Raw genomic sequence first — 15161 nt, forward strand, 5'->3', positions numbered from 1 at the left:
CTGGCCCACAGCATGTATAACCATGTAACCACTAGGATGTTTAGCAGTTTAAACAACTTTTTACATCCCTAGGTAGAATATAAGGTTTAGATTTTTTATATTTATCTTCTGGGTTTGGAGTTATTGGAGTGCTTCATGTTTTCATACTTACAGCTGTGATCATGAGAGCTAAAAATTTACTGAAAAAAAGCTATCATGTAATCACAAGACTCCTGCAGCTGCAGTTTTAAGAAAAACACAAAATATCACCAACTCCGTGAGTGCTCTTGGGGTTGGAGGTTGCTTGATGTTCCCCTTTTCACATACCCTAGATTGCATTAGCCCTTTTAGCTTCAGTACTGCACTGAAAGCTCATGTTGAGTGGTTATCTGTGATGACCCTTAAATCCTTCTCTGAGTCACTGCTTTCCACCACAGTGATCCAAAACAGGTGGAATTGGGATTTTCCTGCCTGTGAATTCCGCTCCCCCTGCTAATAACTTATATTTTCCTGTGTCACATCTTGTTTTGTGGTCAATAAAACAAAAATACATTCACTGTTCTCATGAAGTCCCAGATAATTGTAATTTCAGCTCTCCGATTCTTCATATTGTGGATCTTGGAAGAAATTCAAATCTGTGCCCGTTCTGTACCCAGCCTATAGACTCTATTGGCCTATGCCTCCTCTGTCGTTGGGCTGCTATAACTTCTGGGTCAGGACCTTGGGGGGACAAGGGGTGTGCAGATTAAAGCAGACTTGAGGACTGTCCAAACTTGTGCTTTGGCTGCAATGGTCCTCAAGGTATTGGGTCACAGCAGAATAGCTAATACTGTATATAGAAACCTTCTAGCCATGCCCTCTCCTCCACACACACACACTCTTGGAAGGAACCTTGGTGGACCAATCTGTAATCCACTCTGGTTCCACAGCCTGCTAGGGATATTAGCTGATGGCTTTTTCATGGATCTATGAGCATAGGCATGTTCTTCCTGTGGTTCAGGAATTCCTCTTAGACCAGACCCTTTCAAGATGTCTGCGAGACCCTGGCACACATATAAGTTAGAGTGCATCAGGCTGCAGTCTGGCTCCTCCAGAACCTCAGTCCTATTTCAAAAGCATATGGTGATGAGCAAATACCCACCCTAGAGTATGATGGGTAGTGTCCTTTTGCCTCAGTTTCAGCCCTTCTGGAGTGAAAGTCTGATGACAAATGTTCAATATGCTGCTGCCCCTCCCCTGCCTCCCCCCCCAGCTATGTCTGCACTACAACAGAGGGTTTTTTTCCGAAAAACAGCCATTTTTCCGAAAAAAAAGCTTCACTTACATCCACACTGCAATCGTGTTCTTTTGAAAGAAAATTGAAAGAACAGAGGGGTTTTTCCAACATTGTTAATCCTCTTTCTGAACATTGTTAATCTCTTTTTCTGAAAGAGATCTTTTGGAAAAAGGCGTGTGTGGACGGGGAAGAGGGAGTTCTTTCGAAAAAAGAGGAAAAAGCACAGGTGCCCTGGTGGCCACTCCGTCCATAGTAATCACAGTTTAAATGCGAGTGTGGACGCTATCTTTCGAAAAAGCCAATTGCAGTGTCGACGCACTCATTTCAAAGAAGTTTTCTCAGACGATCTCTTCTGGAAAAGTTTCTTCCAAAAGAAGCCTGCAGTCTAGATGTAGCCTCAGAGTTGCTGTCCGGGGTGAGCAAAGACCCAGAGGTGCAGTCAGATGAATTCACCTCCCACCCCATGAAGAAAAGCATCAAGCAATGCCTCAGCTGCTGTGCTGCCATTGCTACGGTGCTGTTCCCACTGCTGCCACCACTGGCTACTGCACCATTATTCACTTGGTTGCTGTTGTCCCGTTGCCACCACACTCTGTTCTGGCTGTCTCTATGCTGCAACGGTGCAGGCTGAGGTTCCACTGCATAATCCAGCTCCCCATGATTTCGGAGAGTAGTGGTGAACCTCACGGTGAGTGCAGGCTGTGCCACCTCTTACACTGACCCACAGCGTATTTAAGGCTCAGCAGCAGGTTATCAGTGATTTCAGCTGTAGTGATCACTGAACAAAAGGAGGACACTCAATTGAGCCTAATCAGTCGAAAGAGAAAGGCCAAATTGTTTCTTGGACAATTTGGAAAAAACATACACCATCAGGTAGGGAAGGAGAGAGATGTTCCTATCTCCTGCTTAGCAAATGAGGGTCAGATTAGGCTAAATGCTGCTGCCCTTAGCTCAGACAATAAGTATGACAACACAGAAGTGATTTTCTATCCGGCACTATCCAAAATTGATCATGTTGGCAAAGCAGCTCCCTCTGCTGAATACTGAGGAAGAGTAGAGTGTTTATGCAAATACAGGCAGTCCCCGACTTACGCGGATCCGACTTATGTCGGATCCGCACTTACGAACGGGGCTTTTCTCGCCCCGGAGCTCACAGGCGGCGGGTCGCCACCCGTGTCCTCCAGGGCGAGAAAAACTTCTCCCGGTCTCCCTGGTCTGCTGGGGGGGTCCAGAAAAGCCGCTGGACCCCCCCCCCCCCGCCCCCCAGCAGACCAGGGACACTTGAGCAAAGCCGCCACCTGGGCGGCTTTGCTCCCGGGCAAACGAGCAAAGCTGCCCAGGCGGCAGCTTTGCTCTGGTGTCCCTGGTCTGCTGGGGGGGGGGGTCCAGCGGCTTTGCTGGACCCCCCCCCCAGCAGACCAGAGGGACAGGAGCAAAGCTGCAGAGCACGCCCGCAGCAGGACAGCCCAAGTGTGCCTGGGCTGTCCCGCTGCGGGCGTGCTCCGCGGCTTTGCTCTCCGTCTTCCTGGTCTGCAGGGAGATGGGGAGGAAAGCCTTGGAGCATGGCAGCAGTGGGACAGCCGCGGCGCGCCTGGACTGTCCCGCTGCCCGCGTGCTCTGCGGCTTTGCTCCACGTCTCCCAGGTCAGCAGACCAGGGAGACGGAGCAAAGCCGTGGAGGACTTGGACGGTCCCGCCACCCCCGTCTCTCTGGTCTGCTGGGGGGGGTGCAGCTAGTGCCCCCCCCCAGCAGACCAGGCTTTTCTTGCCTACCCCTGGGGTAGAGCAGCTGGGGGCTGCCGGGTTGGTCCCGCAGCGCCGCTCCGGACCAACCCGGCAGCACCCCAGCTGCTCTGCCCCAGGCGTCCTGATTCAGCCGCTGCTGGTCAGTTTCAGCAGCGGCTGAATCAGGACGCCTGGGGCAGAGCAGCTGGGGTGCTGCCGGGTTGCTCCAGTAGCGCCGAGGAGCCGCGCTACTGGAGCAACCCAGCAGCACCCCAGCTGCTCTGCCCCAGGCGTCCCCAAGTCAGCCGCTGCTGAAACTGACCAGCGGCTGACTACAGGAAGCCCAAGGCAGAGTTGCTCTGCCCCAGGCTTCCTGGAATCAGCCGCTGATCAGTTTCAGCAGCAGCTGACCTGGGGACGCCTGGGTTTCTTAAGTTGAATCTGTATGTAAGTCAGAACTGGCGTCCAGATTCAGCCGCGCTTGAAACTGATCAGTTTCAGCAGCGCTGACGCCAGTTCTGACTTACATACAGATTCAACTTAAGAACAAACCTACAGTCCCTATCTTGTACGTAACCTGGGGACTGCCTGTACATCTATTCCTGAAGTTTTTTCCCCCGGCTCATCACTAGATGTCAGGGGAGAGCTCATTTAGACGCTGCTTACAAGCCTATGCATATTATTACATGTTGTGTTGAACCTGGTGGGTGTAACAACGGCTTCTCATTCAGGAATAAACAACTGAGCATCTTCATGGAAGCATATATCTGAAACAATGGGAACACCCCTCAAACTCCAGGCACCTAGTAAGATCAGAGTAGAAGCTGAATCATGTGGACCAATGGGCTTCTCTTGAGACTGACAGAGCAAATGCAGAGGCTAGGGCACTGATGAACCTTGTGAATCTACTGGTAAAAGTAGCAGTGAGAAACACCAGCAAGGAGCTAGAGAAAAGCAGCAGAGATCTAAGGCTAAAGCTGCAGACGCACTGATAATATGACCCTGAAAGAAAGTTAAGAGATTTTGGGCCAAGAGAACTGTGAGCAAAGAAACTGTCTCCTGTTAATTGAATCTCTGGAGCTACATCTACACTGCAGGCTTCTTGCGCAAGAACTGTTTTGCACAAGAGTTCTTGTTCAAAAGGTCTTCTACAAAAGCGCGTCCACACTGCTATGTGCTTTTGCACCAGAGATGTGCTTTTGCATAAGAGCGTCCATGGCAGTGTGGACACTCTCTTGTGCAAGAAAGCTGTGATGGCTATTTTAGCCATAGGGGTTTTTTGTGCAAGAAATTCCTGTTGCCTGTCTACACTGCCTTCTTGTGGAAGAGCTCTTGTGCAAGAGGGCTTATTCCTCGTGGGGAGAGGAATAATTCTTCTGGAAGAAGCCCTGTTTTCTGATGCTAGACTGTAAATTTATTTGCACAAGAATGTGCATGCAGTGTAGATGCTCTGCAAGTTTTTGCGCAAGAATAGCTGTTCTTGTGCAAGAAGCCTGCAGTGTAGATGTAGCCCTGGGTGTAAAAACAAAACAGGACTTTGTACATTCTTTGTAAATAAATAGGATTGCGTCCAAAAAATACCTGAATCATCATCCTTTTCTGCTCCTAACTGTAACAACCCACATGACCCTAAAATGGGTTAACTGCTTGGGTCAAAAAGGGGTAACACAACACTGTCAGGATGTTTGAGTCCCCTGAAACTTAAGGGTCTATTAAACCCCCAGGCCTACCAATGAGGGGAGGCAAAGAAGGCAACTAACTGCCCTGGGGTCTGGAAATGCAAAAGGGCCCAGGGGCCCCCAGCCAACGCCACTGTTAGTGTAGGAGCAGTGTCAGCCAGAGTCCCAGTCTCTTTAAATCATCACCAGGGCCCCATGCGGTGCACTCCAGGCAGCACTGAGGGCTGCCTAAGGAGAAAGTAGCCTATTCCGGTCACTTCTTCTCAAGGCCCTGCCACTTCTGGGGCGCAGAGCCACCCCTCCTCCTCTCCGCCTTGCCCAGAGGCCTGGCGAGTCTGTCAACCTCCTATGTCCCTGGTGCCAGTCTCCCACTTCAGCCCTGAGCCCCTGCACGGGGCTTAATGGGAAGCTCAGGGGAAACTTAAATTGTGTCCAGTTCTGGGTGCCACATTTCAGGAAAGATGTGGAGAAATTGAAGAAGATCCAGAGAAGAGCAACAAAAACGAGTAAAGATCGGAAAACATGAGCTATGAGGGAAGACTGAAAGAATTTGGCTTGTTTAGTTTAAAGAAGAGAAGACTGAGAGGGGCCATGATAACAGCTTTCGAGTATCTAAAAGGGTGCTACAAGGGGGAGAAAAATTATCCTTACCCTCTGATGATAGGACAAGAAGCAATGGGCTTAAGTTGCAGCAAGGGAGGTTTAGGTTGAATGTTAGGGAAAAAATTCTGTCAGAGTGGTTAAGCACTGAAATAAATTGTCTAAGGAGGCTGTGGAATCTCCATCATATATTTAAAACCAGGTTAGACAAACATTTGCCAGGGATAGTCTAGATGCTGTTTGGTCCTATTATGAGTGCAGGGGACTGGACCTCATGCCTTCTCGAGGTTCCTTCCAGTTCTATGATTCTGTGATGGCTGGAATGAAATTTAACTTGACTGCTTAAAAAAAAATTAACTTCTCCACTGAAGTGTGCTAGGGAAATAGCAGGCATTTTAAAATTGCCTGATCTTGGCTGCAGTGGCCAGGGTGGGAGGAGGAGGGATGAGGAGAAACAATGTGAGTGTGGCTATTTAAACACCAGGCACAGGGCTATCTTCACAGCCAAAGGCCTGTCTTTCTCATTTTTCACACAGCTGCCTAAGAAATTAAACGCATGTGTGTCTGTGTGTATCTATCTATAAAATGCAGAGCTTCAGCAGAGCCTGAAATTAAGTTTGTGCAAGGGACTGTGGACATCCCAGAGGGGGCTTCACCATCCCCATCCCTCCAAGTGTAATTTCACCTCGAATGTGACATGAGAATGAGAAAAGTACTGTTTAATGAGATTCATTCTTTTTCACTTTCTTTTTCTCCCCCGTGGGACCTCTACCAGCCTTGTTCCCCATGAAAAGCAGCACAGTGGTTGTCTGCTTTAATCTCGGGGGTGACTGCTTAATGCATAGCTCAGATCTGTCTCCTTAGTTGAAGGCAATGTACTAACTGGTTCAGGTAGGGGTGTGTTCTCACGGGGTGGCCCTTGTTGACATGCTGTACTGAAAAGGGGATTCTGTCCATTGGATGCTATGAGTGAGTTATATACCCAGGGACTTTCAAACAACTATTCCTAGGTGGATTACCTGAGTTGAGTTTGGTTTGCTGGGTCTGATCCAAACAGGGATTTCTTTGCAGTCAAGTCTTGAGTTCTGTTGGGGCCACTAATGCAGCGAAATGCAAATAGCAATGCCAGTGAAGGCTGCTGGGCTCAGGAGGGATGGGCAGCTGGTATTTCTACACGCCCCCCAGGAATAGTGTTAGGGAGAGGAAGGCAGCTCTCAGCCCTTCTGGAGTCACTGTAAAAACCCACAGCTGCCTGCCCCATGCGATCCTCCATGGGGGACTGTGTTTGTGGGTTGCATGCAAAGGAGGTTTTGGCTGTCTTATGCCACTGCAATTACCTTTTGGGAAGATATTCCACTTCATGAGGGTAGTTGCTGGCTTCTGGCAATACACATCCCATAGTAGGGCTGGCCAAACCGTGGAGTATCCCCTGCATGTGGTTGTTTCATATTTAAAGTGTGGCTCACGTACCCCCTATGTCCCCACTCTATTTTCCACCTCCAGACAGGGCTGGGTGGGAGCTTAGGGCTGCTGCTCTGTGGCCACATAGTGGAGCTAGGGACATCTGCCCTGCAGATATAGGTCTCTTGGGGTTTCTGCTCCAGGGGAGCTACCTGCCGGGGTTTGGGGTTTCAGCAGGAGTAGCACTATAGCCCTGAGTCTTGGCAGATGTGCCCAGCTCTCAAACTTTTGGTAATTGTTGTATGTGGCTTGGAGGATCAGCAAGTTTTGCCATCCTGGCCCTATTCTACAGATGTGAGCATGTGATATAACTAAGTGGGCCTTTGATGGGGGGGGGAGGCAGCTCCAGCTCCCAGGCCTCCAATTCCATGGATTTGTCACGGCTGCTCTCGCCCTTCCAGGCTTGGCATTGCAGGGATGGAGAAGAGAGAAGAAAGGAAGAGAGAACCCTGAGTTGCTGGGCTCTTTCTGCTCCCTCTCCCACAACCCTATGAGAATGGTACGACTACTCCCCCTGCTCCCCAAAACTCCTCTCAGCTTCTGAGGGGGAGGGAGAGAGCATAGCCTGCCTCCTGCAGAAGCCCTGATTGGCTGCTTTACTATAGGAGGCAGGGCAGTGGGGAAGGCAGCCAACCACAAAGGACTTCAGACCCCTCCCTCCCAGGTAGGGCTGAAGTGTTCCCATGATGGCAGGCACCTCTGGATTCATCTTCAGATAGGCTGCAGCGGTGACCAAAATTGTGTTATTTCTGACAAACGTCTAAGAGTGGGTAACACTGTTATTAGTGATTATACCACTGGTTCATGATGCCCTCACATTTCTGTCAAAAGTAGAGCCCACATGCCACCAGATTCCTGGGCCATGTTTAATACAGAGCATGTGTATGTGACAACCCGCCCCCCTCCACTAATGATTGTATGGAGCATCTTCCATTCATCATCAGTTGGACTCATCTGCTCTCCCAGTCACCATCACTCAGCCCTCATCGCTCCATCTATTCCTTCTCACCTATTTGTCACCATGAGACCAATATTCCCTCTAACCTTTTCCATCCGCGTCTTAATTTTTTCCAGCCATGTGCAGAATAATTTTATGCGCACAGAGACATGTGCAAGTGTGCACCACCAGTAGAAACAAAACACCTCGCTGTGGGAGCTCAGTAATCAGCTGGGTGGCATTAGAATCTCTCTTGAGCAGCTGCACAAGCACACAGCTTACAGAGAACATGGATGCAGCCCCACCTTCAACCTCCTCATTCACACCACCACCAGCCAGCTTTCCTCTCCAGTTTGCAGTTGCCTTGATCCAACTCTCTGATTTACAATTGTGGAACACTCTTGGGGAAATCACAGCAATTGCTTGCAGAGAAAAGTTACATTATGAAAGTAGTTACTGTATTTTAACTTATTTTAATCTGATTTAGCAGCAGGTGGAAATTGAGGAATGTTAGAACCATGGAAGAAGTCAGCTCACCATAGACCAAGTGCTCTGTGGCCCACAGTTTGGGATTTACTGCTTTAGCATTTCTTTGCCAATCCCTGGGGCCTGAGATGGGCCTTCCTCCTAGAGCAGTCAGTGGAGTAAACCAAAACAGATACAAAATGCAGTGAAATGAAGAACTGAAGGGAGAACGATTTTGGAGAGGTGTTCAGCTCCACGGATCCTCTTCTGATCCCTCCTGCTTCATCTAGTACTTCAGAGCAGAGTCTCTTTACCCTTCCATATTCCTCTGATCCACTTCCTTAATGATATTATCCCCTCCCCGAGTGAAGTCAGGTTCATCAGTGAAGGCTTCTTAGGAGTAAGCAAGCCAACTCTGGTTTGCATCTCTGAGCGGCTCCTTTATGGGCCACTTTCAGTTGTGGATGTCCAGCCTTAAGGATTATATCACCTTATGATCGTGCCGAGGTGGAGAAGTCATGACCTGAGGAATTTCAACAATGTAACCACATTTCCCTTCATCTTACCCCCCAACCTCTTCACACCTCCAGCCTCCACAGCCCCACAGGAAGAAAACTGTATATTATCTTTCCTTGCACCTGCCTCGTGAAGACTTCACTCAAGAGAAGGACCTTGGGAATCTTCTGACTTAGAACAGAGACTCCCTCCACAGTTTATTCTCTGTTTCAAAGTCACTGCCTGTTTCTTGGAAGGAAGCAGCTGCTTGCACTGTAAGCAGGCCAACAGTTCTGTACTGACATTTCACAGCACATTTAATAATGCCCCAGTATCATTCATTATAAACAAACCACCATTGCAAATGATTTCCTTGCCATTCTCCCTCTCTTGTTAACATTATTTTCTGCTATTACAACAGGAAATGTTAATGGCATTCATTGTTTGGTGACTCCAGTGCATTGTAGAGAACATAAACATATGCTATGTAAATCTAGGGGCTGAGATGTCTTCCCCACACCTTTAAGCACTGCAAGCCAGACACGCAGTTTCCCTTGTTATTCCAGCCCTGTTCCCACCCTTCCCAACTATGACTATGTATCTCAAACCTGACCTGCAGCACTCACTGTTGTTCTGCTCTTGGGATCTTCCCAAAAAGCTGCCATCCTAACACGGGGTACCTCTTGTTCTTCCAGTCCTTCACCTTTGTGTGTGCACCTCAGTTCCTACTAGCACTGCATGCCACCCTTGCTATCTTCTATGAAGAAACAACTAGATAGTTTCAAATGTCTGTTAGGTACCAGACTGAAAAAATGATCTTGTGATTATGAAACCCCAGACTAGACTGTAGTGTGATGCAACTACTGGCTCCACCACAGAGGCTTAGCTATGTTGGTTAGGGGTGTGATTTTTGCCTACGCAGCTATGCCAGCAAAAGCCCTGTAGGACAGAGTAATATAATGGAAAAGTCCTTTTGCTGGTGTCATTTATTTTTCTTGGGAGACTGGCATAAACCAATGGTTCTCAACTAGGGGTATGTGTACTACTGGGGGTACACAGAGGTCTTCCAGGGTATACATCATCTCACCTGGTTATTTGCCAAGTTTCACAATAGGCTTCGTAAAAACACTGGCAAAAATCAATAAAAACTATAATTTCATACAAACTATGACTTGTTTTATACCATTCAATACATTACATGCTGACATGTAAGTGCCATATTTATATTCCAATCGACAGGGCTCACCAAACCACGGTGAGCCCCGCTCGCCAGCCACGCTGTCCGGCAATCTGCGCATGCGCAGATCACCCGAACCCGGCTCTTCCGGGTTACAATCTACTCACCACGAGCGAGTAGATTGTATTAATTGTCGAGCCCTGCCAATCGATTAGTTTTATACGGATATGGTAAAAATGAGAAACTGAGCAATTTTTCAGTACTGTGATACTTCTGTATTTTTATATCTGATTTTGTAAGCAAGTTGTTTTTACGTGAGGTGAAACTTGGAGGTACACAAAACAAATCAGATTCCTGAGACGGGTACAGTAGTCTGGGAGGCTGTGATGGGGCCACGGGGATGGCTGCCACCGCGGCAGTCCCTGAGCCCCGCACCCCCAAAAGTCCCGCAGCGGCTTTTTGCGGGGAAGACGTAGCCGTGCAGCAGACGTGTGCCACCTGCTCCGGAGCCGCCCTGTGGGGTAACACCGATGCATGGGATGACGTCAGGAGAGGTGCTGGAAGCTGGAGGGGCCCGGTGCCGGTGAGCAGTGGGGAGTATAAAGGAGGCCCGGAGGGGGTGAGTGCACAGGAGAAGGAGACGGAGAGCCGCTGGGAGCCAGGCCCAGCAACGAGCCGTGACGAGGGAGAGGAAGTGACCCAGGACTGAGCATTGGAGCCAAGAGGCCGCTAGAGGGTTGGTGAGTTAAGGCGGCTGCCCCAACAACCGGGCAGGGAGTGGTGTCCCTGTCCTTAGGGTCTTGGGTCGAGACCTGGAGTGAGGGAGGGCCCAGGTCCCCCTCTCTTCCGTTGGGTGGTGCCATAGGCAGAGGCCTGGTGGTAGCGGGCGTCCAGTAGGGCCGGCCACTGGGAGCGCCACAAACGAATAGGAAAGAAAAGAAAAGGAAAGACACAGAGACCTCAAGAACAGAAACGCAGGGGAGGGTGAGCACGCAGGGGAGAAGGAGATTTATGCCTTGACCCCAATGATGACACGGCTGTAGATCTGAGGGGAGGCTCAGATCGTGACAGAGGCACTGGTCTAAACTGCCAGCAAAAGGATTTTTTTTTTGGTCATAGAAGGCTCGGTCTATACTTAACATTTAGACCAACATAGCTATGGCACTGAGGGGTCTCAAAAATGCACAGCTCTGAGTGTGGTAGCTATGCCAGCCTTACCCAACATTGTAGATGCAGCTTGGCCAATGGAGGGATTTACTTGGTGCTGCCTCAGTGCAGGGGGCTGGACTTAATGATCTCTGAGGTCCCTTCTAGCCCTATGTTGCTATACATTTACGATTCTCTCATGAATGCTTTTGTCAACCTAGTTACTATTGCTCAGAGAGGTAGCTTTTCTACAGCAATGGAAAAATCCCTTCCATTGCTGCAGGCCAGTGTTTCTCAAAGTGGGCCACAGACCCACTTTGAGAAAGCTGCTAACGGACCGCTCCAGTTTGTTTACTTATCGGCTCCGCAGCCACAGAGCCTTGCGGCTCCCTTTGGCTGTAGTTCACCATTTGCAGCCAAGGGGAGCAGCAGGCCTACAGCGTTACACAGTCTGTGGCCTAAGCTGTGTCTACACTAGGAAGGTTTACCAGCATAACTACACAGGTATAGTTGTAACGGCAAATCTTTCTAGTGCAGAGAAGTCCTCAGGCCAGGCCTACTTAAGGAACACTTTGTTGGTACAGCTACTCTTGCATACTATACTGGCAAAGAGTTTCTAGTGTGGACAGATGCTGGGGGTAGGACCACATTAAGCAAGGGACCGCAGTGGAAAGGAGAAGAATGGTGGCCCCATGCCAGCAGCTCCTTCAGTGCAGTCGTACTGCCCCCAGCCCTTCCACCCAGCTGCGTCTCCACGGTCTGTATAGCCCTGCTGGAGGATAGGGATGAGGGTGGTACCTGGAACAACTACCCTGGAGAAGCTGCCAGCATTCTGCTCCTTTTGCTGCTCTGGTTATCCGGAGAGTCTGAACTACAGGGCTCTTCCAGGAACCACAATGGTGAGAGGAGCACCACGTGGGGCTGCTGCTCCCAGGAGCCAGGGCCCTGCACAGGCAGCTGCTCCAGCACAGCTGAACTGCCCCCAGCCCTGTGCTCCGGTGGGGCTGAGCAGCTGCCAGCAGATGCAGCTGTGTGGAAGGGCTGGGGCACTACCCCAGCAGCCCCAGGTTCTGCTCCTTTTGCTGCTGCTGTTCTGGACAACCGTGTGGCTCAGAAGGTAACGCAGGAGGGGGAGAGAACAGGGACAGTGCGGGGGCCTCAGGCTGTGGGTGGGGCAGTCACGTGAGGAGGTTATGTGCCTCCTTTAGCTGGTGCCCCCCTTTGTGTCCCTCCCATGAGTAACAATTATACTTTTGCTGATATTGCTCATTCCAGCCTCCCAAGTGAGCTACGCTCTACTAGACGAAGCACAGCTTTGCTGGTATAATTGCATCTCCCTGTGGCCAGCACAGCTGTCAGTGAGAGATGAGACCTTGTCACACCCCTGAGCAGCACAGCTATGCTAGCAAGAAGTTTATAGTATAGTGCTGCCCTCAGTCTCTCTGTGTCTCCACATATAAAATGGGAAAAATACTTTGCTTTCTCGCAGGGTTTCAGTGAAAATAAAATATCAGCAGTGCCTGGGTGATGCTCAGTTACTATGGTGATGTGAGCCATGTAAGAACCTAGATGGAAACATTCACTAGATATTCCATTCAAAGCAACTCTATTGATTTACTTAGGACCTTAAGCAAGATTTTAATCAGATTCTACAATTCTCCTTAACGGCTTTTACTGAATAATGTCACTTCCTTTTCCTCTTGACAATGACCCTGGCCTCTTAGGCCGTGTCCAGACTCAGGGTTTTTTTTGGGAAAAGTAGCCTTTTCCCGAAAAAACTTCCCCTGCGTCCAGACTCAAGCCGCGTTCTTTCGAAATTATTTTGAAAGAACGCGGCTTTTCTTTCGATGGCGGTAAACCTCGTTTCACGAGGAAGAACGCCTTCTTTCGAAAGTTCCTCTTTCGAAAGAAGGCGTTCTTCAATGTAAAGAGGCCATCTTCGAAAGAGAGCATCCAGACTCGCTGGGTGCTCTCTTTCGAAAAAGCGGATTTCTCTTTCGAAAGATCCGCCTGCAGTCTAGACGCGATCTTTTGAAAGAGGCTCTTTCAAAAGATGCTTTCGAAAGAGCCTCTTTCGAAAGAAGCCTGCAGTCTAGACATAGCCTTAGTGGAGGGACATCCTCATCCATGGAAAAATGAAAGATGTTAAATCAGCTCCTTTATTTCCTTTCTCTTGCTCATTCATTAATAACACAAATTAATGAGGCACCAAGGCGATCACTTTCTCTTTTTAATGCTGGTGTCAACCTAATGCTGGTGAAAGGAGCCAGTCTATGTGATGACTGGGATTGGTAGGTTGGGCCTACCACAGTGAAAGGCCCACCCACTTAGGTGAGGGAGGGATCACAGAGCCCAGACAACCAATGACCCTAGAGACTCTCTCTCTAAATTCCGGCTAGCCACTATACAATGTGCCACACCCTGCCCTGGAAGACCTCTTTCTAGGAGCAAGCAAAGAGTTTAATCTCCAAGGCCTATTCACTTCTTCGTTTCCAAATGAGATAGCCAAAATGGTGGCCTGTTAGTGATGTGAACATTGGCCCATTTGGACCTTGGCCCGACACCCTCCAAACTCAAACTAGGGCCTCTCTCTGTTTCTCTATTTGCTGCACATTACATTACTTCTCATGCCTTCTGTTCAGACGTTTCATCTCTCCTCCGCTTTCCCCTTTGCGCCTGCTCCCATCAAAGCGAGCAATGGAAATTTTGCTACCAACTTTCATGAGAGTGGGACAAGCCCCATAGCTGCTCCTCAAGTATTTTTTTAATGGGTCTTTTCTCAGGAGCGTCCCAGTATTCTACAGGCAGGTGTGTTCTGTCTGGGGCAGTCACCTACTCACATTCTGCCAAGCCTGCAACTGCAGGAAGAGTGGGAAAACTTGACACACTCTTAACGCTGCCTGTAGTTCTCACATAAAGCATCTTTCCTTCCCTTATAATTTACTCCCCTCATTACTGTGCTTCTGATTATTTTGCTGATTAAAGACCTGAGTTAGAAAAACCCCAGGGAACAAGAAACATATGACATTTCAACAGTGAATGGAAGATCTGCCATTCCTTGGTGAGAGCTGGAAGAGTGTGGGATGACAGGAAAAAAAATCTCTTTCTTTATAAACATGTCAGATGATTCAGGCTAAAAAACAGGAAATAGGCAGAAAAGGACCATAATTTAAATAAGTCACAAATAGATAAATCTGCCTGCCCAAATGTTTGGGGAGGGGGTGGCTCAGTTGCTCGTAAGATGTCCTCCAATTCCCCCAGCCCTGAAAAGCTTCAATGCATTTTGAGAGCTGAAGGAGTTGTTTTTTTATGGTGTGAGAGAAAATTATTTTCAAGGTGTGATCAAAGGATATTTTTAGGATTGTTCAAGGACTTCCTGTAGAAGTCTGAATAGCAATCCTCACCCACACACTGTACATACACTTGTGCTTTAAATCTTGCTCAGCATCGGCTCCTATTGCCTCTTCTTTCTTTCAATTTTCTGCAGGATGCCTATGTCCTGCCTCCTCCAGGGGAATGAGGTTTGCTCTGGGAGGTTTGCTCTGGACACAGTTTCTTCCCTGCATACCCTGCCAGACATTCTTCTCAAAGTTTGGTCCTCATCCCTTTCACTGCTGTTTGGTTGCCATTTACTCACTCCCCACTTCCAGTTCCTTAAGGTTTGGTTCTTGGGGGTGGTGTTCTCTCTCCCTTGGACCTTCTTACTCAGGATGATTAGAGGCTTACGGTTCCTCCCACTGAGCACTGTCCTCCCGCTAAAATCTGGAGAAGTCTGGAGAAGAATTCCACATATATGATCCAAGACTGTTTATCAAGTCCATGGCTCATACTAGTGCAACAAGGATTCCAATGCCAGAGCCAGGGCTTTAAAGTCCACCCTGCTTTCCAGTGTCTGAGAGATCATACAACAAGGCAGCCTAAGCACAGGTGCGGTAAAGTCCTCTCTCTCCCTGGCATGGGAGAAGGTGTTTATCCAAAGAACTCAGCACAGGACACACTGTGACCCCAGTTTCCAAACATGAAACCCAGCTCTCTATTGAGGTTCCCAAATCAGCAGCGAGGCACCCAGATTCTCAGAGGAGATGCCTACATGCCTCCTTGAGCCCCGAAATGCAGAATTAAGGGCTTTTACTTAGACCTTGAGCCAAGTGTGTGTAATGGACAAGAGCATCTCAGACAAAGACAGTTCTGCCAAGCATTGAGTCTTCAGTGGAACACCCCC

The 15161-nt window shown here is 48.9% G+C and overlaps 1 long non-coding RNA gene across 1 annotated transcript in view; it reads left to right on the forward strand.

Moving 5' to 3' along the window:
- The window catches only part of LOC142819350 (uncharacterized), a 64405-nt gene that overhangs the window by 1618 nt on the left and 47626 nt on the right, over positions 1 to 15161 (forward strand). The gene's annotated exons all lie outside the window — the stretch shown is intronic.

Source organism: Pelodiscus sinensis, chromosome 1 (assembly GCF_049634645.1).
Source record: "Pelodiscus sinensis isolate JC-2024 chromosome 1, ASM4963464v1, whole genome shotgun sequence".
NCBI lineage: Eukaryota > Metazoa > Chordata > Testudines > Trionychidae > Pelodiscus > Pelodiscus sinensis.